Source organism: Schistocerca nitens, chromosome 5 (assembly GCF_023898315.1).
Source record: "Schistocerca nitens isolate TAMUIC-IGC-003100 chromosome 5, iqSchNite1.1, whole genome shotgun sequence".
NCBI classification, from domain to species: Eukaryota; Metazoa; Arthropoda; class Insecta; order Orthoptera; family Acrididae; genus Schistocerca; species Schistocerca nitens.
In genome coordinates this window covers 534,940,454-534,963,888 of record NC_064618.1, presented here as the reverse complement: position 1 = coordinate 534,963,888, position 23,435 = coordinate 534,940,454, and the positions used below count along the sequence as shown (strand labels likewise).

The 23,435-nt window shown below is 42.0% G+C and overlaps 1 non-coding gene across 1 annotated transcript; it reads right to left on the bottom strand.

Moving 5' to 3' along the window:
• Positions 1-21,985: 21,985 nt before the first annotated feature.
• Positions 21,986-22,059, bottom strand: Trnas-cga (transfer RNA serine (anticodon CGA)). The gene has a single exon. It is a non-coding gene; the product is annotated as a tRNA-Ser (tRNA).
• Positions 22,060-23,435: the final 1,376 nt, after the last annotated feature.

Below are 23,435 nucleotides of genomic sequence, written 5' to 3'. Positions count from 1 at the left end.
ATGTTGTCATGATATCCAGAATTTATAATGTGTGCGCCACTCATATTCAGTGCGATGCCCACGTGTTGATAAAAGCCGTTAAATAAAAAAAAAAGAAAATGTGGTATTGCCAGTGCGTAGTGAACAGTCAGAGTTCTGTAAATTACTGATAGTCAGATGTGCGTTTCCGTTGCGTATTATTCATATAGGAGGATAATTTGTAACTTAATTGTGAGTACGAGAGTTCATGTTACTCGATAAATAAAAATGAATCCACACGCTTGGCAGACCACTCATCTTTCAGGCCTGACTGCTTGATGCCACAGTACGAGCAAGGCATGTGGGTGCCTCTCAAGGAAGATGGTGGCTTGGAAAGACATATAAATAACGATCTTTTGCTGGATAAGGTGGACCACCTGATAAGGGCCTGCTCCAGCCCCCATTCATGTAGCTGTCATTTGTAATACCTAGCTTCTCTGAATTAGTTTAGTAGACTGGTCGTCTGCTATTTTTGCTATTCCTGTACTGGGAGAATTACTGCGTAGATGCCCATTTTTATTGATTATAATTTTTTGTGTTTCACCTCAGACGCAGTTTTACCATTCTTCCACAAATCTCATCATAAATAAGGTCTGCAATGTGTGAATTGCGGGTAATTTGATGGGCATTTGGACCGGTATTTATCAAGATAGTTTTTCTTGCTTCTCTTTGTACAGCCTTGCTGACTTCCGTTGAAACTTATTCAAACGTGGCTTGCCGCCTGATGTGGCCGAGGGCAATGGATCTCCTACCTTTGACTGATCAACCAGGTCAAAGTGTGAAGTCGTGGAAATTTTCAGCACAACATTGTTCAAAAATTTCTCTAGTAAAATGGTGTCGGCGCAGAACAATGAGTCTCCACTTTTTAGCGTCCTCTCGGTTGGGCAAATACCTGGCACTTCATTGGCTGTTTTTACGATTGATCCGCCATCCTCCACTGTGGAAAGATGTACCAGGCAATGATGGATGGATGCCAAGGGCGGAATCTAGAAGGGATCTCTGAGGACACTGTTCCTGCTCATGTTGTGGTGAGTGGATCGTGCTCTTCAGACCATGCTACTGGATGTAGGTAACTATAGCATTTATTTAAATGAACAGCTAAGATAGTCAGAGATGCTCAGTATCGTGTGTAGTGAATATTTACTTAAATTATTTGTTTTCTTCTTATAAGCTTTGAGTACCATCTCTGCATCAAAGTTTCATCGTAATAATAAATGACTACTTTACTTGCCAAGCAGAACTAATAGCTGGATATATATCTAATTTCGTGAGTGATGAATTTGAGAAGTCTTCATATATTTTTGACATGTTGGCTTTGAAGCTATGACCACCCGCAATAGGAACATATAATCCTATTCTCTATTTTCTGATCAGAAGGAATAATCAAAAACCAGAGAAAACGTTCGGTAGTCAGGATTTACTGGAATTATTAGACCTGCAGTGAGTATGGTACGCTTAGCTTCATGCTTCCTTTGAGATCCACCTGTTATAATAGTGCCTGCTAGTATAATTAAGTAATGAATTCTTCCTTAACCAAATGGCATATAATTGTTTCACTACAGACATTTATTTGAGCCCTTATCTGCGTCGCTACTTTAACCATCGTTTAAACTGGTGTTGTTGTTGTGGTCTTCAGTCTTGAGACTGGTTTGATGCAGCTCTCCATGCTACTCAATCCTGTGCAAGCTTCTTCATCTCCCAGTACCTACTGCAACCTACATCCTTCTGAATCTGCTTAGTGTATTAATCTCTTAGTCTGCCTCTACGATTTTTACCCTCCATGCTGCCCTCCAATACTAAATTGGTGATCCTTTAATGCCTTAGAACATATCCTACCAACCGATCCCCTTTTGTAAACAAGTTGTGCCATAAACTCCTCTTCTCCCCAATTTTGTTCAGTACCTCCTCATTAGTTATGTGATCTATCCATCTAATCTTCATCATTCTTCTGTAGCACCACATTTCGAAAGCTTCTATTCTTTTCTTGTCTAAACTATTTATCGTCCATGTTTCACTTCCATACAAATACTTTCAGAAACAACTTCCTGACACTTAAATCTATACTCGATGTTAACAAATTTCTCTTCTTCACAAACGCTTTCCTTGCCATTGCCAGTCTACATTTTATATCCTCTCTACTTCGACCACCATCAGTTATTTTGCTCCCCAAATAGCAAAACTCATTTACTGCTTTAAGTGTCTCATTTCCTAATCTAATTCCCTCAGCACCACCCTTCTTAATTCGACTACATTCCGTTATCCTCGTTTTGCTTTTGTTGATGTTCATCTTATATCCTCCTTTCAAGACACTGTCCATACCGCTCAACTGTTCATCCAAGTCCTTTGCTGTCTGTGACATAATTACAATATCATCGGCGAACCTCAAAGTTTTTATTTCTTCTCCGTGGATTTTAATACCTACTCCAAATTTTTCTTTTGTTTCCTTTACTGCTTACTCAATATACAGGTTGAATAACATCGGGGAGAGGCTACAGCCCTGTCTCACTCCCTTCCCAATCACTGCTTCCCTTACATGTCCCACGACTCTTATAACAGCCATCTGGTTTCTGTAAAAATTGTAAATAGCCTTTCGATCCCTGTATTTTACCCCTGCCACCTTCAGAATTTGAAAGAGAGTATTCTAGTCAACACTGTCAAAAGCTTTCTTTAAGTCTACAAATGCTAGAAACGTAGTTTCGCCTTTCCTTAATTTATTTTCTAAGATAAGTCGTAGGGTCAGTATTCTCTCACGTTTTCCAACATTTCTACGGAATCCAAACTGATCTTGCCTTCACAAAAGAAGACGAAGAAAATATTCCACAATTCGAATCAAGAACCGGTGCCAACATGAGTAACGCAGAAGTAAATATCCTCGGAGTAGTGGAGCAACTTAAATCACTTAATAAAAGAAAGTCTTCTGGTCCAGACTGTATACCTATTAGGTTCCTTTCGGAGTATGCTGATGCATTAGCTCCATACTTAACAATCACATACAACCGTTCGCTCGACAAAAGATCCGTACCCGAAGACCGGAAAGTTGCACAGGTCACACCAATATTCAAGAAAGATAGTATGGGTAATCCACTAAATTACAGGCCCATATCGTTAACGTTGATATGTATCAGGATTTTGGAACATATATTGTGTTCGAACATTATGAATTACCTCGGAAAAACTGTCTATTGACACTCAGTCAACATGGGTTTAGAAAACATCGTTCCTGTGAAACACAACTAGCTCTTTATTCACATGAAGTGCTGATTGCTATTGACAAGGGATTTCATATCGATTCCGTATTTCTGGATTTCCGGAAGGCTATTGACACTCTACCACACAAGCGGCTCGTATTGAAATTGCGTGCTAATGGAATATCGTCTCAGTTATGTTACTGTATTTGTGATTTCCTGCCAGAGAGGTCACAGATCGTAGTAACTGACGGAAAGTCATCGTGTAAAACAGAAGTGATTTCTGCCGTTCTCCAAGGTAGTGCTATAGCCCCTTTGCTATTCCTTATCTATATAAACGATTTGGGAGACAATCTGAGCAGCCGTCTTCGGTTGTTTGCAGATGACGCTGTCGTTTATCGACTAATAAAGTCATCAGAAGATCAATACAAACTGCAAAACGATTTAGAAAAATATCAGAATGGTGCGAAAATACCTAAATATTACAATTACGAACAACTTAAATTGGAAGGAAAACATAGAAAATGTTGTGGGGAAGGCTATCCAAAGACTGCGTTTTATTGGCAGTACACTTAGAAAATGTAAAAGAGTTACTAAAGAGATTGCCTACACTAATGCCTGAATTCCAATCAAGAACAACTGCCCCTTTGGGACATTCTGTAACACTGTGACGAACAATATCCCGGCTGGTCCACAGATGCACACAGTTGCAATTTGGAGACGGAGACTTGGCTCATCGACGAAGAGAATCCGCGCTTTTGCCATAATTGGCGTGTATTATCTTCACAATAAGGAGAAATTTCGTTCGTTCTCAAAAATGGTTCAAATGGCTCTGAGCACTATGGGACTTAACATCTATGGTCATCAGTCCCCTAGAACTTAGAACTACTTAAACCTAACTAACCTAAGGACAGCACACAACACCCAGCCATCACGAGGCAGAGAAAATCCCTGATCCCGCCGGGAATCGAAGCCGGGAACCCGAGCGTGGGAAGCGAGAACGCTACCGCACGACCACGAGATGCGGGCTCGTTCGTTCTGCTTGGAGCCATAACGTGAAGGGTAATGAAAGTGAACACACAGAAGGGGCCAGTTCCACAAATCTTGTTGCATAAGAGTCTGAAGCAGCAAATACAGAACCAGCTGAATCTTTATCACGGACGTCTTCTGCAGATAAGGTAATTAGAGTAAACAGAATTACTGGAAAATCGAGGTAAGTGTAAGAATATGTAAATCATCAGATTCCGTGCAGAATTATTGTATGCCAAGAAGTTCCTTACAAGAATAGAGAGCCTCAGAAATATTACTGAAATCATATGAAGGAAATTTATAATTTTTTTGAAAAATGCTGCCTAGTTTCTTTTCTTTTTAAAAAGGGAAAAAAGGAAAACAGACATTCCTTACTCATTGTTAGGCTTGATCTGGATCCTACTGTAGGGAAAGCATGAAGCAATGTAAAAAGAAAATATTAGGTCTGTAGTACGTTGAAGCTTATATCGTTCATGAGTTTTAACTCCATTTTTAATTGTTTCGCAGTCACTGATGTTGTTTGATATTTTACCAATGTTTTAGTCGCAGTAACCCAGTAATTATTCCGTAATAACGTAAAAAGCAATTACAAGCAAATTTTGTTCTTAGGGTGCATATGACCTTAAGAGACAGGCTTCATTGTCTTTCGGATATGTACGAAATACCAGACACCTCGCGTTCATGTACTTGGTTCAGCTCAATGAGCAACGAATCCACAGTCCTCGATGTGGAAGCACATTTACGTTCGACCTCCAGTGGTAATCTAAAATTAGTGAGCATGTACGACATGGCCGAGATTGCGGATGGTGCTAGGTAGGAGTGTGGATCAGTTGGGGAGCGAACTGAAAGAGTCCGCACGTTTGCGATGAACACTGTGTGTGGGTGGCGCACTGGTTAACCCAGCTGCCTAGTGAGCAGGAATTACTGGTTCCAGTCCCGGTCTGGCACATACTTTCATTAGCCACAGATAAGTCTGCATAAGGTTCCGAGATACTTCCCTTTCCTTTCCTTTCTCCCCTTCCACATTCAATTTACATAATAAATAACAAATTTCGCAGCAATGAGCGTCGCGACTATGTACGTTAAAATGCGGTGAAACTGAGGAACAGCCTTTGACGTAGTCGAGTACAGACAGTGGGGACTCGTCCAATCATTTTTCAATTTGCCGACAGGATATCCTTTAGAGCCACCCAAAAGCACTTAAGGTACGAAGCAATTAGGGAGAAACTAGTTGCACTGCACAGCAAGTAAGTACACGGGCCAGTAAGTCCGACATAAATCGCTGGAAGAAAGACTTGTCACTAGCGAACTAGCCCTCTCGGCACCTGGGTAGTGGACAGCTAATGCGAGCACACTGCCTCGGAGAAGCGTTATCGGAGCGGAGGGTACTGTCGGCCCGTAAATCCATCGAATCAGCACTTAGGCGTTGCGGGCCTTTATTGCGGAGCAGGTGAAAGCCGGCCTGGCTAGCGGCTGAGTATTTCAGCGGCGGCAGTATATCGCGGGCGAAGTTTTTACGAGCGCGGCCAGGACGCGGGCTGAAGAGACCGCTGGCTGGGAGCTCCGCAATTTACTGCCTGCGCGGCGTCGCCCGGCGAGCGCGACAAGTGCTTCCGGTACACGTGTACGGCCCCGGAAGCCGCTATCGCGGTGCTATCGCCGTCCCCTCGGCCAGGGGCCAGGTCTCCGCTGCCCGGCGACTTGGTCTCGTAACGAATTGCTTCCTTCCCGACCTGTCTACGCCCTTTTAGTCCGCGAGTAGAGCGCTGCCCGCCTGGGGGACCTTACGTGCTAGTGGTTTTCTGGGTTTCCCGTCCAACCTGTGAATTTTCGAATGCGTTGCATCCTGACATGCACACACACTGCTCAGAGGAACTAGGGGAACATGACTTTGGGCATCAGCCACACTCCACTCAGCAGTAACGTAGGACTGGGTATGCTACCAAATTATACCTTTACCTTTCACAAATTAAGCACAGGATGAAATATCATTCCATCCTTGCTCGTTTGCCTAGAAAAGAACTAAAAAGGTTTCGAAAACAAAGTGAAAACAATCTTCCAACCCGTCATCTCGCGTGCTTTTCATTGGACTTTGAGCACTTTATAATAAAATCAATATTTATATATGTGTTTGGAGACAGAGAGATTGATTATTGACTGAGATTTTTTACTTTAAGTCGTAACTGGTACCTGAATTTTTGGTTGCTGACTTCTTGAATGATCAGCTTCTGCACCAGTTGTTGACGTATTGCAATTTGGAGGAAGTTATTGTTCTTTAAGGTTTAAAATACGACTCTGTTAGTTATTTGGCCGTATTGCGAATAGCTTTGACCCCAAGTTTTCATAGCTTTTCATACCTAAGGGATCACTGCTGTAAGTAAGGAAGATCGAACAGCAATCTGCTCTTTGTGGGAAAAGGAGATTGCTTGGCACACACCCTTCCTTCAAACTACACGTCCTGCTACATCAAAATTTGTCAGTGGATTTCAGCACCATACTATTGTACAAGAACATGATCCAATTACTGTAATTAAGAAATTATGAGAGGTTGTTACTTATTGAATGAAAACTATAGAGAATGCATTTCTTTTCCTGTATTTTAGTGAACTTTGTAGTACACTTACAATTCTGTCGATTGATAGACAGCAACGACAATGAAGTTCACCTCCTTTTCCAAAAACAAGATATTTATATACTTCACTTCCAGAAAATTTGTATACATAAATGTTGGGCAACTCTTACGCATACTTCACTCGGTTTTATCACTAAAATATCAATTTTCACTAAATGTAACAATACGTTCTGAGCGACGGCCTAGCAACACGTCCTGTTTCCACAAGATACAGATTAAAAGTCCTTTTTTTAATAAAATCGATTGTCTTTTTTTTTTTTTTTTTTTTTTTTTTTTTACTCCATACTCAAAGATTCTCTAATACTATCGTTGCGGAGAATTCGCGCTAAAGAGTTTCTTGCTGTCCAGCTGCGCTTCACTCCACTTCAAGTACTTTTTGAATCACATTTACATTTTCGGTATTTACATACATTACTGAGCTTCTCAGAATAAAATCAGGCACAAATTAGTTAAAGGAAAAAAAAGCAGTGAGGCACACATAACATTACAACTTCTACGAAGTGTACGCCTGCGTGAGCTTTGATCACTGTCTGACACATAGGGGGCATGCCACTTATAAGTCTACGGAGGTCACACTGATGCACGATGGGGCTTAAGTCGGGATTCACCGCCGGCCATACTGTGCTGGCCAGCTCACCGGTCGGCACTAACAAACACTGTATAGCAGGCGCTGAACTAAGTGCGCCTGTGACAAGAGAAGACCATGACATGTTCCCAGGCTATGGGCCTATAATGCCCTCTCAGCAACGTGAATGTAGACAGCAGCCGCCGACCGAGCTGTCTCAATCTCTCAATCAGTAGCTCAGTAAGTCGCATCGGTACTCAGTTCGCATTGCACCTCAGTACATCGCAACGTGCTCTAGTCTTCCACCTTAACTAGGTGTTAGGGAATGTTAGTCATTGTATATACTTGTGATATGGACACGCACAAGATTAAATAATTAGTACATGTTATTTGATTGCTGTTAACCACAGAACTTCAGGCTGGACATCCGTGAAGATAAGTACTAAATTGGTTCCCATAATAAAGTGTATTTTAACCACATCTCCATTTTGTTTTGTAGTGAGAGTAAACAGGCCACCCACTATCATACCACCCTCTCCTCATCCAGCCAGGAACCACAAAAATTACAAGAGGGCACAGCCACAACACATATTACTTCAGGAACCACAAAACATTACAAGAGGGCACAGCCACAACACATATTACTTCAATGTCCAGATTTCGCAGGACATCCATGCTGCCGCTGGCCACATAGTCCCTGCTGCTGGAAGGAATTCAGGGCCACCACCATGTGCAACAGTAACCACGTGGTTCGACAGGATCTATACTGCCTGGCGGTAAGGCGGCCACGGACGATGACAAGATCCGGATGGCTGTCAACACTGAAGCCTCCACCCAATATTACGGAACCTTGAAAATCTGGCGATTTCCTGGACAATATTTGGCAGGTACTGCTTGTCACGTGTACCGGACACCTGCACGACCATCACTTTCCGTCAAAGGACATATGGACCCATCTGTGAATAACACGTATCACCAGCGATGCAGTTGCCTGTCGACATGGGAAGTGCAGAACTGAAGGCTTGCTGCAATACGTTTTCGTGTCCAGCTGGGTTCTAGAACAGGACATTTCAGTCGTAAGAACCTTTCTCGTAACCTGTTCATTACAGCCGATCGGACACAGCATCTCCAGTGGTCCTTCTGCAATCGTCCTGCAGTGTTCTGTCGGTATCCGTACGGCGCTGCAGCGCAGAGATGGTCAGATATCGGCCTTCATATGGGGTTTTAATGCGCCGGCGAAGTTGGCTTGCGTACTCATCTATCTCCCTGTAGCGTCAGCACAGCCTATGGATGACACATGGAGAGACACTGACAACTGCATCTACATCTCTCAAGCGGTGTCCCCGCCCCCTCTGTACCACTCGCAGATCGCGCGATGGAAAAACGACTGTCTGAACGCCTCAGTACGAGCTCTAATTTCCCTTATCTTTGAATGGTGATCATTGCGCGATTTGAAAGTTGGTGGTAATAACATCTGCTCTACATCCTCGGTGAAGATCGGATTTCGGAAGTTAGTGAGCAGCCCCTTCCGTTCAGCGCGCCGTCTATCTGCAAGTGTGTCCCACATCAAGCTTTCTATGTAATTTGTAACGCTCTGGTGATGGCTAAATGTACCAGTCACGAATCTTGCCGATCTTCTTTGGACCTTCTGAATCTCTTGAATCAGCCCCAACTGGTAAGGGTCCCATATAGACGAACAATACTCTAAGACTGGGCGAACTAACGTAATGTAAGCTCTTTCCTTTGTTGAAGGACTGCATCGCTTCAGGATTCTACCAATAAACAGCAATCTAGAGTTCGCCTTACCCGTTACTTGTGTAATCTGATCATTTCATTTGAGATCATTTCGAATAGTCGCACCCAGATACTTGACGGATGTTAACCGCTTCCAGAGACTGGGCATTTATTTTGTACTCGTACATTAATGGCGATTTTCGCCATGTTATACGCAGTAGGTTACACTTACTAATATTGAGAGATAACTGCCGGTCATTACACCACGCATTTGTTTTCTGCAAATCCTCATTGATTTGTTCACCACTTTCGTGTGATACTACTTTCCTGTAGACTACAGCATCATCGGCAAACAGTCTAATGCCGCTGTCAATACCATCAACCAGATCTTTCATGTAAATCGTAAAAAGTAGCGGACCTATTACGCTGTCCTGAGGCACACCTGAAGTTACGCTTGTTTCTGTTGAAGGTATCCCGTGTCTGTTAGAAGACTTTCTGTCCAACCGCATATGTCATCGGATAGACCGTAAGCGCGCACTTTTCGGAGCAAACGACAGTGCGTAACTGACTCGAACGCCTTTCGAAAGTCGAGAAATATGGTATCAACCTGGGTGCCAATATCTAGAGCCGGTTGTATAACATGCACAAAGCGGGCCAGCTGTGTCTCACATGACCGCTGTTTCCTAAAACCGTGCTGGTCTCTGCAGATGAGCTTCTCAGAGTCTAGAAAAAGGTTAATATGTCTGAACACAAAAAATGTTCCATGATTCTTCAACAAATCTATGTCAGTGAAATTGGCCGGTAATTATATGCATCCGATTTTCTACTCTTTTTATAGATTACTATGACATGGACCTTCTTCCAGTACCGTGGAACTTTCCGCTGTTCCAATGATCTCTGATAGATGATGGATAAGAATGGTGCTATATTTGTAGCATAGTCAACATATAATCTTACGGGGATACCGTCTGGGCCAGATGCCTTCCTGGTGTCTAAGGATCTTAACTGTTTACAATCCCAGATACACTAAACACTATGTCAGCCATCATTGCGATTGTTCGATAATTGAAAGGGGGAATGGTGCTGCAGTCCTCTACCGAAAACGAGTTTTTGACAGCTAGATTTAGAATTTCGGCCTTCTGTTTATCATCATCAGTTACATTACCCGTACTGTCAGCAAGAGAAGGTACTGAATTATTTGTAGCGTTCATAGGTTTTACGTGCGACCAAAATTTTTTGAGATTATTTTTAGAATCTGCAGATAAAATATTGCTTTAAAATTCGTTAAAAGGATCTCTCGTAGTCCTTCTGACAGCTGCTTTCATTTCACATAATTTCTGTTTGTCAGCGGGGCAGTGGCTACGTTTAAAACGACTGTGCAAAATTCTCTGCTTTCTCAGCTACTTCCTAGTATGTTTGTTGTTCCAAGGTGGATCCTTTCCCTATCCTATATTTTTGCTAGGAACATATTTCTCTAGCATATGGTGGACAATACCTTTGAATTCCGGCCAAAGATCTTTCTCTCCCTCGGTGAATGCTTGGAGCTGACTATGAAGATATTCATTAATGACACTTTTATTTGCTTTCCCAAACAAGAAAACTCTATGCTGTTTCTTTCGTTTTTTTTTTTTCAGCTTCCACTGTCATAGAAGCCACAACGACATTGTGGTCGCTGATACCTTCTTCTAGATTAACTTCCACAAAAAAAATCAGGTCTGTTTGTTGCCAAGATATCTAATATGTTTATATATTATATAAACATATTATATATAACACGAGTGGAAGTCAATTCTTTCTTTTGATAAACGGATACGCAAACATAGATCTTGTGAAATACAGCTCGCCCTGTTCCCCTACGAGATCCACAGTGCATTAGGCACCGGCCCTTAGCGTGACGCTGTATTCCGTGACATCGAAAAGACATTTCACACAATGCCGCATAGTAGTTCAGTAAAAAAAGATACGTGCTTACGGTGTATCTTGCCAGATTTATGACTCGATACCGGAATACCTTACAGGCAGAAGGAAAAAGGAAAGACGAAAAGGTGCTTTCAGGAGTACCGTGAATAAGCGGGATAGCACCGTTACTGTTTACAATATGAACAAATAATTTAGTGGTTCAAATGGTTCAAATGGCTCTGAGCACTATGGGACTTGAATTCTGAGGTCATCAGTCCCCTATAACTTAGAACTACTTAAACTTAACTAACCTAAGAACATCACACGCATCCATGTCCGAGACAGGATTCGTACCTGCGACCGTTCCAGACTGTAGCGCCTAGAGCCGCTCGGCCACTTTGGCCGGCGCTGATTTAGTGGACAATATCGGAAGCTCCATGAGGCTTTTGGCAGATGATGGGGTTGTCTGTAAGAAGGTTGCAAGTTCAGAAAACTGCACCGAAATGAGGGAAAACCTGCAGAGGTTTAATGGATGAAATCTGACACTGAACGTAAATTAATGTAAAATATTGGGCATACGAAGGAGAACAAATTTATTACTTTACAATTACGCTATTCACAAACAGTAATAAATAAACCAACAGCTATATTTTCATCTCCGATTTATTCCAGAGGCAACCGGTTCGGCATTCCATTATGCCATTATGAGGACCTCTTAGGTAACATAGCAGCTGAGCTTATATTACCAGACAAAATATCATGCAAGAGTGAACCATTATCCATACCGGCTTATGCAACAAAGCTGCACTCGTACGCGGTCGTGTTGTTCATGTGTGCGCCGGCCGAAGTGGCCGTGCGGTTAAAGGCGCTGCAGTCTGGAACCGCAAGACCGCTACGGTCGCAGGTTCGAATCCTGCCTCGGGCATGGATGTTTGTGATGTCCTTAGGTTAGTTAGGTTTAACTAGTTCTAAGTTCTAGGGGACTAATGACCTCAGCAGTTGAGTCCCATAGTGCTCAGAGCCATTTGAACCATTTGTTCATGTGTGCATAGGCGTGTTATGTTCGCTGGCGCGGATACTGATTTGTTTTTGCATGATATTGCGTTGGCCGGCCGCGGTGGTCTAGCGGTTCTAGGTGCTCAGTCAGGAACCGCGCGACTGCTACGGTCGCAGGTTCGAATCCTGCCTCGGGCATGGATGTGTGTGCTGTCCTTAGGTTAGTTAGGTTTAAGTAGTTCTAAGTTCTAGGGGACTTATGACCACAGAAGTTGAGTCCCATAGTGCTCAGAGCCATTTGAACCATTTGATATTGCGTTGGTGCATTAAGTTCGTAGCGTTTTTCCATAAATTTTAAACACAACAGGTACACATAACAAATATTTTAGACATCAGTAACATATTCTTCTTCAATGTTTATAAGTCTACAGAAGCTGGGGTAACTTTTCGATTCCGCACACGTGGCTTTGGGGCGAAGAACTCGTTGAGCAACGTTCGGAGCGTATTTTCATCCAGAAAGAATGCTCCATGAATACTGTTCGATAGCAACGGATAAGATGAAAATCTGAGGGTGCAAGACCAGGTGAGTAAGGTGGGTGTGCAATGACTTCCCAACCTAGCTCCTGCACAGTGTTTTCTGTCAGCATAGGAGAATGCGGGCTGGAGTTATCGTGGAGTAGTATCACTTAACGCCGTCTTTCTTGTTCTTGGATTGCGTCTGCAAGCCATCTCAGTTGTTGTCAATAAATGCCAGCAATGATGGTTACACCTCGAGGAAGCAATTCGTAATACACTACACCATCGCTGTTCCACCAGATGCATAACATTTTGTGGATGCGGGTAGGTCTTTGTACTGGGAATTGTAGCTTTATTTGGGGTCATCCAATCTTTTCTTTTCCGTATGTTAAAATAAATACACCCTTTCTCGTCACTACTAACGATACAGGATATTGTTCACGAGGCAGTTGATGATGAGCCAGCAGAGATGCAAATGCGGCCACACGGTGATATTTCTGATTTTGGTTTGGAGGATGCGGTACCCATCCACCCGATTTTTGAACCTTTTGCATTGCATGCAAATGTTGCACGACGGTGGAATGATCACAGTTCATCACATCTGACAGATTTTCGAGTACAGCGACGTGGATCATTGTGGATTAATGCGTTTAAACGCTTTTCGTGAAACCCAGAAGATCTTCCTTAATGTGAAGAGTCACTAATGTCAAAACAATCTTCTCAAAATGACAAAACCATTTTCTCCCTGTGCTCTGTCCAGTGGCATCATCCATATACACGGCGCAAATGTTTCTGGCTGTCTCCGCTGCTCTCACTCCTCTATCGAAATCAGAAATCAAACAGAAGCATGTGTCGTAAATGTTTCGATTTCTCCACTTTTCTAGCGTCCGCAACTCTACCCACTAACTGCAAATGACAAAATGATAATATGTTAAGCCAAACAGCAACAGTGAAATACAAATAAAAAGTGACAATACATAAATGAAATCATAGCAGTTGGAATACAAACATGCAAAACAAATGCGGTGAGAACTTACGCAACAACCTAATATTTTGCCTGGCAGTTTATGCTCACCCACTATAGAGGGCCTGATGATGGCATAATGGAATGCCTAATTCGGTTGCCTTTGGAATATATCAGAAATGAATATATTGCTGTCGGTTTATTTATTCTATGTCGGCTGTCGTCTTGTCGTCCCATCTGCCAAGAATGGATGAAATGAAATTACACTGTAGCTGACAAATTTCTTGAAACAGTAAAACGTCTATGAATAACCATCGAGACCGACCTTAACATGATGATCACATAACAGAAATATCAGGAAAATTAAATGCGTGACTGAGATCCATAGGAAGAATTTGAAGGATCGAAGTGAGTTACAAAACGTTGGTTCGACCGATTCCTGAGTATTTTTCATCAGTCTGGGACCCTTACCTGGTTGGATTAATAGAAGACGTACACAAGAGTCAACGGAGAGCGGTGCGTTTCGTCATGGGGTAATTTATTCAGATCAAGATCGTTACGGATATGCTGAAAAAACTCCTGTAACTGGCACTACAAGAAAAGATCTGTGTATCATGGAGAGATTTACTGTTCGGACAACAAATGAGAAAATAGAAGACTTAAATCTATACGGAGGTTTACGAACGACCAATCTTCCCATGCTCCATTCCTGAAAGGTCAGGTACAGGGGACCAAATAGCTGTACCAGAAGTAGATATAGCATTTTTACCAGCCCAGTGAATATTTCTAAATCACAGCTTCATCATCAGGGCTCCCTTTTGGCTTGCAAAGGTCTTTACTGTCCGCCCCCGGAACTGAGTGGTCAGCGCGACAGACTGTTAATCCAAAGGGCCGGGTTCGATTCCCGGCTGGGTCGGAGATTTTCTCCGCTAAGGGACTGGGAATTGTGTTGTCCCCATCATCATCATCATCATCATCATCATTTCATCTTCATCGACGCGCAAATCACTGAAGTGGTGTCAAATCGAAAGATCGCCCAGGCGGGCGTTCTACCCGACGGGAGGCCCTCGTCACACGCCATTATTATTATTATTTACTGCGATGTCAACACATCAGAAATTCGAAGTAGCTGAATGTTCAGGAAGAAACAAATATTTTTATATGGGCTCTATCCGAACAGGCATCTGAAGGCCGAACGGTACCGCCCAACCGGCGTGTCATCCTTCGCTGCTAGGCGTCATTGGATGCACACCACTCTCCCGGCCGTTTTTAGTTCTCGAAACCGGATCCGCTACATATCAGTTAAAATTTCCTCAATTGGCCTCATAAGGGCTGAGGACACCCCGCTTTCAAACAGTGCTCACTAGACCCGGATGGTCACTCATCCAAATGTTAGCTACGCTCGACAGCTCTTATCTTTGGTGATGTGACTGGAACCGGTGTTACCACTGTAGAGAGGAAGTGGACTCGAATATTTTTAAATGCTTTGGATAAAAGTTCATGCCGCAGTTTTTATATTGGAACAGTAGACCAGCTGACCAAGAAGCTATATCTTAGTTTACCTTGACATCCGGCTACCTTCTTACATCATCTAAAATAGGAAGTCAAGTCTCAGTGGGAAAAGGAACTGGAAACATAAAACTTAAATAAAGGAAAATATTATATTTGGGTTAAGCCCCACATATCTCGCTTGCCCTTTTACCTTGACATGTTAGTGCACCGCAGAGTTATCTCTACGATCGCACGGACGAGATTGTATCATTTCAAATTCATTTGTACCGCCTAAGAAATTTAGACACTTAAGATTGCAATAATTCAGGCGGTCAGGCGTTGGGGATATTAATCATTTAATCTTAGCTTGTAACATGCTCCAGCAAAATGGGGAACAGTTCCTCTCGGAATTGAGAAATCTTAGGGTACCTTTCCCTCTGATAAGTTTTATTTCTGTTGGCAATTTTAAAGCTGAACCAAAGACATACTGAGAATATGTGATCACTATTTACAGTAGCTAATTGAAAATTGTAGTGACTGTACAAATCTCTGTAAGCATTTTTTGTAGAGGAAGATTTAACTATTACTGCTGTATTTAGAAATTAAGAAGCTTTTCCTTTTTTGCGAATGCTGTAGAAATATTGTTTACTTGTTTTTAAGTGATACGGTCGTCTATATGTTTTCTTTTTTTAAATCAGTTTTTATTGTTCCCTACCTCAGTCAATACAAGTTTATATGCCAACTAGCTCTGCAGATGATGAAGAAATAGATGAAATGTATGACGAGATAAAAGAAATATTCAGGTAGTGAAGGGAGACGAAAATTTAATAGTCATGGGTGACTGGAATTCGTCAGTAGGAAAAGGGAGAGAAGGAAACATAGTAGGTGAATATGGATTGGGGGGAAGAAATGAAAGAGGAAGCCGCCTTGTAGAATTTTGCACAGAGCATAACTTAATCATAGCTAACACTTGGTTCAAGAATCATAAAAGAAGGTTGTATACCTGGAAGAATCCTGGAGATACTAAAAGGTATCAGATAGATTATATAATGGTAAGACAGACATTTAGGAACAAGGTTTTAAATTGTAAGACCTTTCTAGGGGCAGATGTGGATTCTGACCACAATCTATTGGTTATGAACTGCAGATTGAAACTGAAGAAACTGCAAAAAGGTGGGAATTTAAGGACATGGGACCTGGATAAACTGACTAAAGCAGAAGTTGTACAGAGTTTCAGGGAGAGTATAAGGGAACAATTGACAGGAATGGGGGAAAGAAATACAGTAGAAGGAGAATGGGTAGCTCTGAGGGATGAAGTAGTGGAGGCAGCAGACGATCAAGTAGGTAAAAAGACGAGGGCTAATAGAAATCTTTGGGTAACAGAAGAAATATTGAATTTAATTGATGAAAGGAGAAAATATAAAAATGCAGTAAATGAAGCAGGCAAAAAGGAATACAAACGTCTCAAAAATGAGATCGACAGGAAATGCAAAGTGGCTAAGCAGGGATGGCTAGAGGACAAATGTAAGGATGTAGAGGCTTGTCTCACTAGGGGTAAGATAGATACTGCCTACAGGAAAATTAAAGAGACCTTTGGAGAGAAGAGAACCACTTGTATGAATATCAAGAGCTCAGATGGCAACCCAGTTCTAAGTAAAGAAGGGAAGGCAGAAAGGTGGAAGGAGTATATAGAGGGTTTATACAAGGGCGATGTACTTGAGGACAATATTATGGAAATGGAAGAGGATGTAGATGAAGATGAAATGGAAGATAAGATACTGCGTGAAGAGTTTGACAGAGCACTGAAAGACCTGAGTCGAAACAAGGCCCCGGGAGTAGACAACATTCCATTAGAACTACTGATGGCCTTGGGAGAGCCAGTCATGACAAAACTCTACCATCTGGTGAGCAAAATGTATGAGACAGGCGAAATACCCACAGACTTCAAGAAGAATATAATAATTCCAATCCCAAAGGAAGCAGGTGTTTACAGATGTGAAAATTACCGAACTGTCAGTTTAATAAGTCACAGCTGCAAAATACTAACGCGAATTCTTTACAGACGAATGGAAAAACTGGTAGAAGCGGCCCTCGGGGAAGATCAGTTTGGATTCCGTAGAAATGTTGGAACACGTGAGGCAATACTAACCTTACGACTTATCTTAGAAGAAAGATTAAGAAAAGGCAAACCTACGTTTCTAGCATTTGTAGACTTAGAGAAAGCTTTTGACAACGTTAAATGGAATACTCTCTTTCAAATTCTGAAGGTGGCAGGGGTAAAATACAGGGAGCGAAAGGCTATTTACAATTTGTACAGAAACCAGATGGCAGTTATAAGAGTCGAGGGGCATGAAAGGGAAGCAGTGGTTGGGAAAGGAGTGAGACAGGGTTGTAGCCTCTCCCCGATGTTATTCAATCTGTATATTGAGCAAGCAGTAAAGGAAACAAAAGAAAAATTCGGAGTAGGTATTAAAATTCATGGAGAAGAAGTAAAAACTTTGAGGTTCGCCGATGACATTGTAATTCTGTCAGAGACAGCAAAGGACTTGGAAGAGCAGTTGAACGGAATGGACAGTGTCTTGAAAGGAGGATATAAGACGAACATCAACAAAAGCAAAACGACGATAATGGAATGTAGTAGATTTAAATCGGGTGATGCGGAGGGGATTAGATTAGGAAATGAGACACTTAAAGTAGTAAAGGAGTTTTGCTATTTAGGGAGTAAAATAACTGATGATGGTCGAAGTAGAGAGGATATAAAATGTAGACTGGCAATGGCAAGGAAATCGTTTCTGAAGAAGAGGAATTTGTTAACATCGAGTATAGATTTAAGTGTCAGGAAGTCGTTTCTGGAAGTATTTGTATGGAGTGTAGCCATGTATGGAAGTGAAACATGGACGATAACCAGTTTGGACAAGAAGAGAATAGAAGCTTTCGAAACGTGGTGCTACAGAAGAATGCTGAAGATAAGGTGGGTAGATCACGTAACTAATGAGGAGGTATTGAATAGGATTTGTGAGGAGAGAAGTTTGTGGCACAACTTGACTAGAAGAAGGGATCGGTTGGTAGGACATGTTTTGAGGCATCAAGGGATCACAAATTTAGCATTGGAGGGCAGCGTGGAGGGTAAAAATCGTAGAGGGAGACCAAGAGATCAATACACTAAGCAGATTCAGAAGGATGTAGGTTGCAGTAGGTACTGGGAGATGAAGAATCTTGCACAGGATAGAGTAGCATGGAGAGTTGCATCAAACCAGTCTCAGGACTGAAGACCACAACAACAACAACACCTCAGTCAGTGAAAACGGAACCTGTATAGCAGCACTTTGTCGTCCGTCTGCCTGTAGACTGTTAAAACCCGTTTTTCTCAGGAATAGCTTGACGTATTGAGTTCAAATTTATGTCATTTACTAAGGTCTACGGTCCCTTGGTGGTGTATACATTTGAAGCTTTCAACTCGGTGCAGTCAAAAGATATCGCTATTTATGTCACATTTTTTATACTCGAAATCTTACTAACCGGAACATACAGGATAATCCCCGTTGGTCTAGAATCATGAAATTAGGTAAGAAGCAAGGTTTCACTACACAAGTAAATGAAAAATAATCTAGAAATTGTGAATTTTGACTGCAGTGTATCACACGAAAAACAAGTTCGTCTGTCTCTTAGGCCCCCTTTTCCTCAGGAATGGGTAGAGGTACCATGTTCAAAGGTTTGTAGTCTTTTCGTAGTGTAAAAATATTTAGCTTCTAAGTTAGTACGCCGGCCGCGGTGGTCTAGCGGTTCTAGGCGCTCAGTCCGGAGCCGCGCGACTGCTACGGTCGCAGGTTTTGAATCCTGCCTCGGGCATGGACGTGTGTGATGTCCTTAGGTCAGTTAGGTTTAAGTAGTTCTAAGTTCTAGGGGACTGATGACCACAGATGTTAAGTCCCATGGTGCTCAGAGCCATTTTTCTAAGTTAGTACAAAGAAATAATCACCCATTTATGTCATACTTTGATACCCGCAAACTCACTTATTGAAACCTGTAATGTAGTTTCTTTTGACGTAGAACCATGAAATTTGGCAAGAAGAAAGGTTTCACAGTAAAAGCAAAGGAAAAACAGGAAATTTTTAATTTATATCACTGAAAAAAATTCTTTTGTCATTTGTTATCCAGCTTCAAGCTAGAAATTAAAACATTGTTGAAAGTCTTGGAATTCTTGGGACCAATACCCTCTCAGTAGCAATATCCATAACAGGCAAAAATCGTCGAGATTCTCAGTTCCCACAAGTGATGAATTATCTATGTACATAGTTGTGTTTGTACGGAACCCACACAGCGTGAGTCCTTCTTGTACCTGGCCAGTTTTTCTGTAATTGTTGAAGATTAAATTCGTAATAGTTGAAAGCAAAATACTGTGATTATTGATGGCTAAGTAGTGTACTCACGCTGAATGGAATAGAAAGAAAGCGCAGAAACGCGTATATATGAATATATGTCAATTTAGTTTGTATATAGCTTCAGAATGAAGCAACTCCTTTTAAAACTAGATATGTCCAACGTATGGCAGTTGCTACATTGTGAATGGGAATCAACGAAATTTACAGATATGCGTTTTTGGCGTGTTGACATCGCAGTGAAGGTCCTTGCAAAATAACAGAGAGTCCTGACGAAAATGACTTTGAAATGTACTGTGGAATAGTAAAATGCTATAAAGACTGTCGTTAAGTTTTTTTTTTCATTATTTCACTGCCTCCTCCTTACAAAGTAGCCACTACGGTTGCCATGGAATGAGGAAGAGTAGTTGACTATGCACTGGATACGTACATTCCACGTATAAATACACAGATAAGCAAAACAAAACAAAAAAAACACACACACAGCAATCGCCCATAGCCCATCGTAGGTTGGCGTTGGGGACACTTGACCACCTGACTGCAGTTAACAAGTATACAAATGGAACAGCGATGAATGGAGAACCATTTTAACGATGATACCGGTCGCAAATGGGAAAATACACTGATGTAGGTGACTTTGACAAAGGGCAGGCTGTTTTCGATAAGCACCTGGGTATTATCATTTGAGAAAAGGAGAATCTGATCGGCTGTTTGCGTGCCTCTGTTGTGAGCATCTATGGAAAGCGGCTGAAGGACGGTGAAAGCATGAGTAGGCGGTAAGCCGTCGGATGTTCACGCCGCGTCACAGAATGTTTGGGTCGGAGGTTTGCCGTCTCTGTAGAGCTGGATAACTGTGGTAGATCTGACGTCAGAGTACGACGTTTCTGGAGGCACAGTGTTTCGGACCACAGCGTTCAGAGGCTGTGGTGAAATAAATAAAAAAAAATTAAATTTATTAATTTTTTGAAATGAGAAAAAATTATGGATATGGAACTGTAACTTTAGAATTTTTGAAAGGCTCTTTTACGGACTGTATTGACCGGCTGGAATGCGGACAAATTCAGTGATGCTTGAAATTTGCCAGTAATATAATTTAGAATTCCGATTAATTACATTTTTGAATTCTACGTCATTGTTGATTTCATCAGAGTTCTCACCTTAGACGTAGAATTAGTCCTTCTGCCACAATATTAATTCGTTAGTCGCCATCGACGTTCTTCTCTTTGTTGACCGTATGTATCTTCCTAAGTCGGCATCGGTTTACTTCACGAAGACGGTGAAAACCAAGGAATACAATGCTACGTCGCTTCGAATAATTATCGTAAAACTTAGATACTTCTCACGATTTTTTATTCACAAGACAGTAAGACTTGCTCTGCTCGTCGCGCAAACCATAAATACTAACAGGATGGCTGTCTTTCGGCACACACCAAAAATTACGTCTATCCCCTACAAGGTAACAGTCGAAAGTGTATCTTACCTCCTTCTTGGAGTATGAAACAAAAGAGAATCCAATATGAACATTACAGAGATTATATTCTATATCCCTCTCAATTTAATCTTTGGCGCAGCCTTTAAGGTATTGTATGTCTCTGCGTCGGAATGTGTCATTACAAGACCCAGTGTTAAACATGAGGCGCCGCGGCAGACGACTCCTACGTTTTTGCATGTTGACCCAACGACATCGTCAATTACTGCTGCAATAGGCACTTCGCAAAATGCAAGTTCCTGTGATTGTAACATCAATGACTCAGATTTAGCGTCAATCATAAGCATAGCAGTTTCTATGGATGTGAAAGGGAACACATACACAAATTTAACAGTAGGTAAACTGGATGGCAGTCTTCGGGAAAATGCAGTTATTCTGCAAGGGAGATAACACTCGTGAGATTAGTCCTAGAATACTGCTGAAGTACGTTGAACCCATACCAGGTATGTGTAACAGCGTAAATCGAACGTATACATAATATACGGCAGCACGAATAGTCCCAGGCTTGATCTACACAGGAGCAAAGTAGCCTGAGGAAGTCCCTCAAAATTTTGAAAATCCAGTATTAACTGAGGAATATACTGCAGCCCGTCCCGTAGACGAAACTGGACTAATTCCAGCGTGCGCATAGGTGTTTGAGCGGTCGATCAGCCTGCACTCCACCCGTTAGTTGAATATGAAGAATCCCAAATGATTGGTACAACGGGCAGTAGGCTTTGCCATGATCTTAACAATGGTCTACAGAGTATGAGTGAAAATGCAGATATATATTCTGATTTTTGCCGTTTGTAGGTGGAGTCAGCCGAGAGAAATATACTGCTCCTCACGTGTTTTATGTGACACTCAGTGACAACGGAAAACATCGCCTTGTTTCCAGATATAGACATCTCAGTGTTTACAATGTCATACGTCCTCAGCTATGACAGGTAGGTTGTTCTTAGCCCCCTCCCAGAGATTGTTGCCTGACAGTAAGGGATATGTTTACCAAGTTTGGTTGAAACCGATCCCGTGGTTTTGGAGGAGACTTGGAACATACACATGCACAAACATTCATCCATTTTGAAACTTCCTGGCAGATTAAAACTGTGTGCGCCGACCGAGACTCGAACTCGGGACCTTTGCCTTTCGCGGGCAAGTGCTCTACCAACTGAGCTACCGAAGCACGATTCACGCCCGGCCCTCACAGCTTTACTTCTGCCAGTATCTCGTCTCCTACCTTCCAAACTTTACAGAAGTTCTCCTGCGAACCATGCAGAACTAGCACTCCTGAAAGAAAGGATATTGCGGAGACATGGCTTAGCCACAGCCTGGGGGATGTTTCCAGAATGAGATTTTCACTCTGCAGCGGAGTGTGCGCTGATATGAAACTTCCTGGCAGATTAAAACTGTGTGCGCCGACCGAGACTCGAACTCGGGACCTTTGCCTTTGCCCGCGAAAGGCAAAGGTCCCGAGTTCGAGTCTCGGTCGGCGCACACAGTTTTAATCTGCCAGGAAGTTTCATATCAGCGCACACTCCGCTGCAGAGTGAAAATCTCATTCTGGATTCATCCATTTTTATTATATTCACTTATTTATTTCTCTTAAATTCCGTGGGAATTTGTAAGTAAAATCTAATTGATCGTGGAACTGCAGTATGTAATTCACAGAATACTCCCTCTGCCAGACACTTGACTGTGAATTGCAGAGTAATCTTGTAGATGTAGTTGTAGACTATTAAAAATAAAACAAAGAAAGCAAGAGAACAAAAATTTCCTGTAGTAAGAGGTGTGGCTACAAAATAACGGGACTGCTGCTGTCACAGAGTAAGTAAACACACGCCAAAGATGAACAAGAGTAGCTGTGAAGCCATCTCTTTTGAATGCGACGTCACTGGTTTCTGTAGACAAATCAGTGAGGCCGTGGCATTCGTTTGTAAAAGAGCTGTTATTTTGTTTTGCCGGGAAACTGGTATGCGTAATAACATAGCAACGAACTGTCATGAAGTTTCACATGAAACTTGGAAAAACTGCTACTGTAACCCATCTTTTACTAAAACAAGTATATGGCGAAGACTGTTTATCACGTATGCGAGTTTTTTAATGGTTCAAGCGTTTCCAAGGTGGCCGAGAAGATTACTCATATCCGGGACGCTCTTCAACATCAAAAACAGATGAAAATATCGGAAAAGTAGTTAGTCTGGTTCGATTTGACAGACGGCAGAGTATTCGATCCATAGCTGAAACTGTAGAAACTGACAAAGAATGCGTAAGGTAAAGTTTACATAACCAATTTAACATCAGAAAAGTGTTTGCGAAACTAGTGCCGAAAATTCTCACGGTCGAACGAAAAGTAGCTCTTGGAAATTTATCTAGTGACACTCTGAATACCACTGAAAAAGATCCTAATTTCTTGGAAAGAGTGATAACACTTGACCAATCTAGCGTTTCACTTAGGATCCAGAAACTAAGAGCCAATCCAGGCACTGGAAGGGCCCAACTGTAGCGGAAACGGAGAAAAGCTACAAAGAGAAAATCAAGGTTCAAAGCGATGATAAGTGG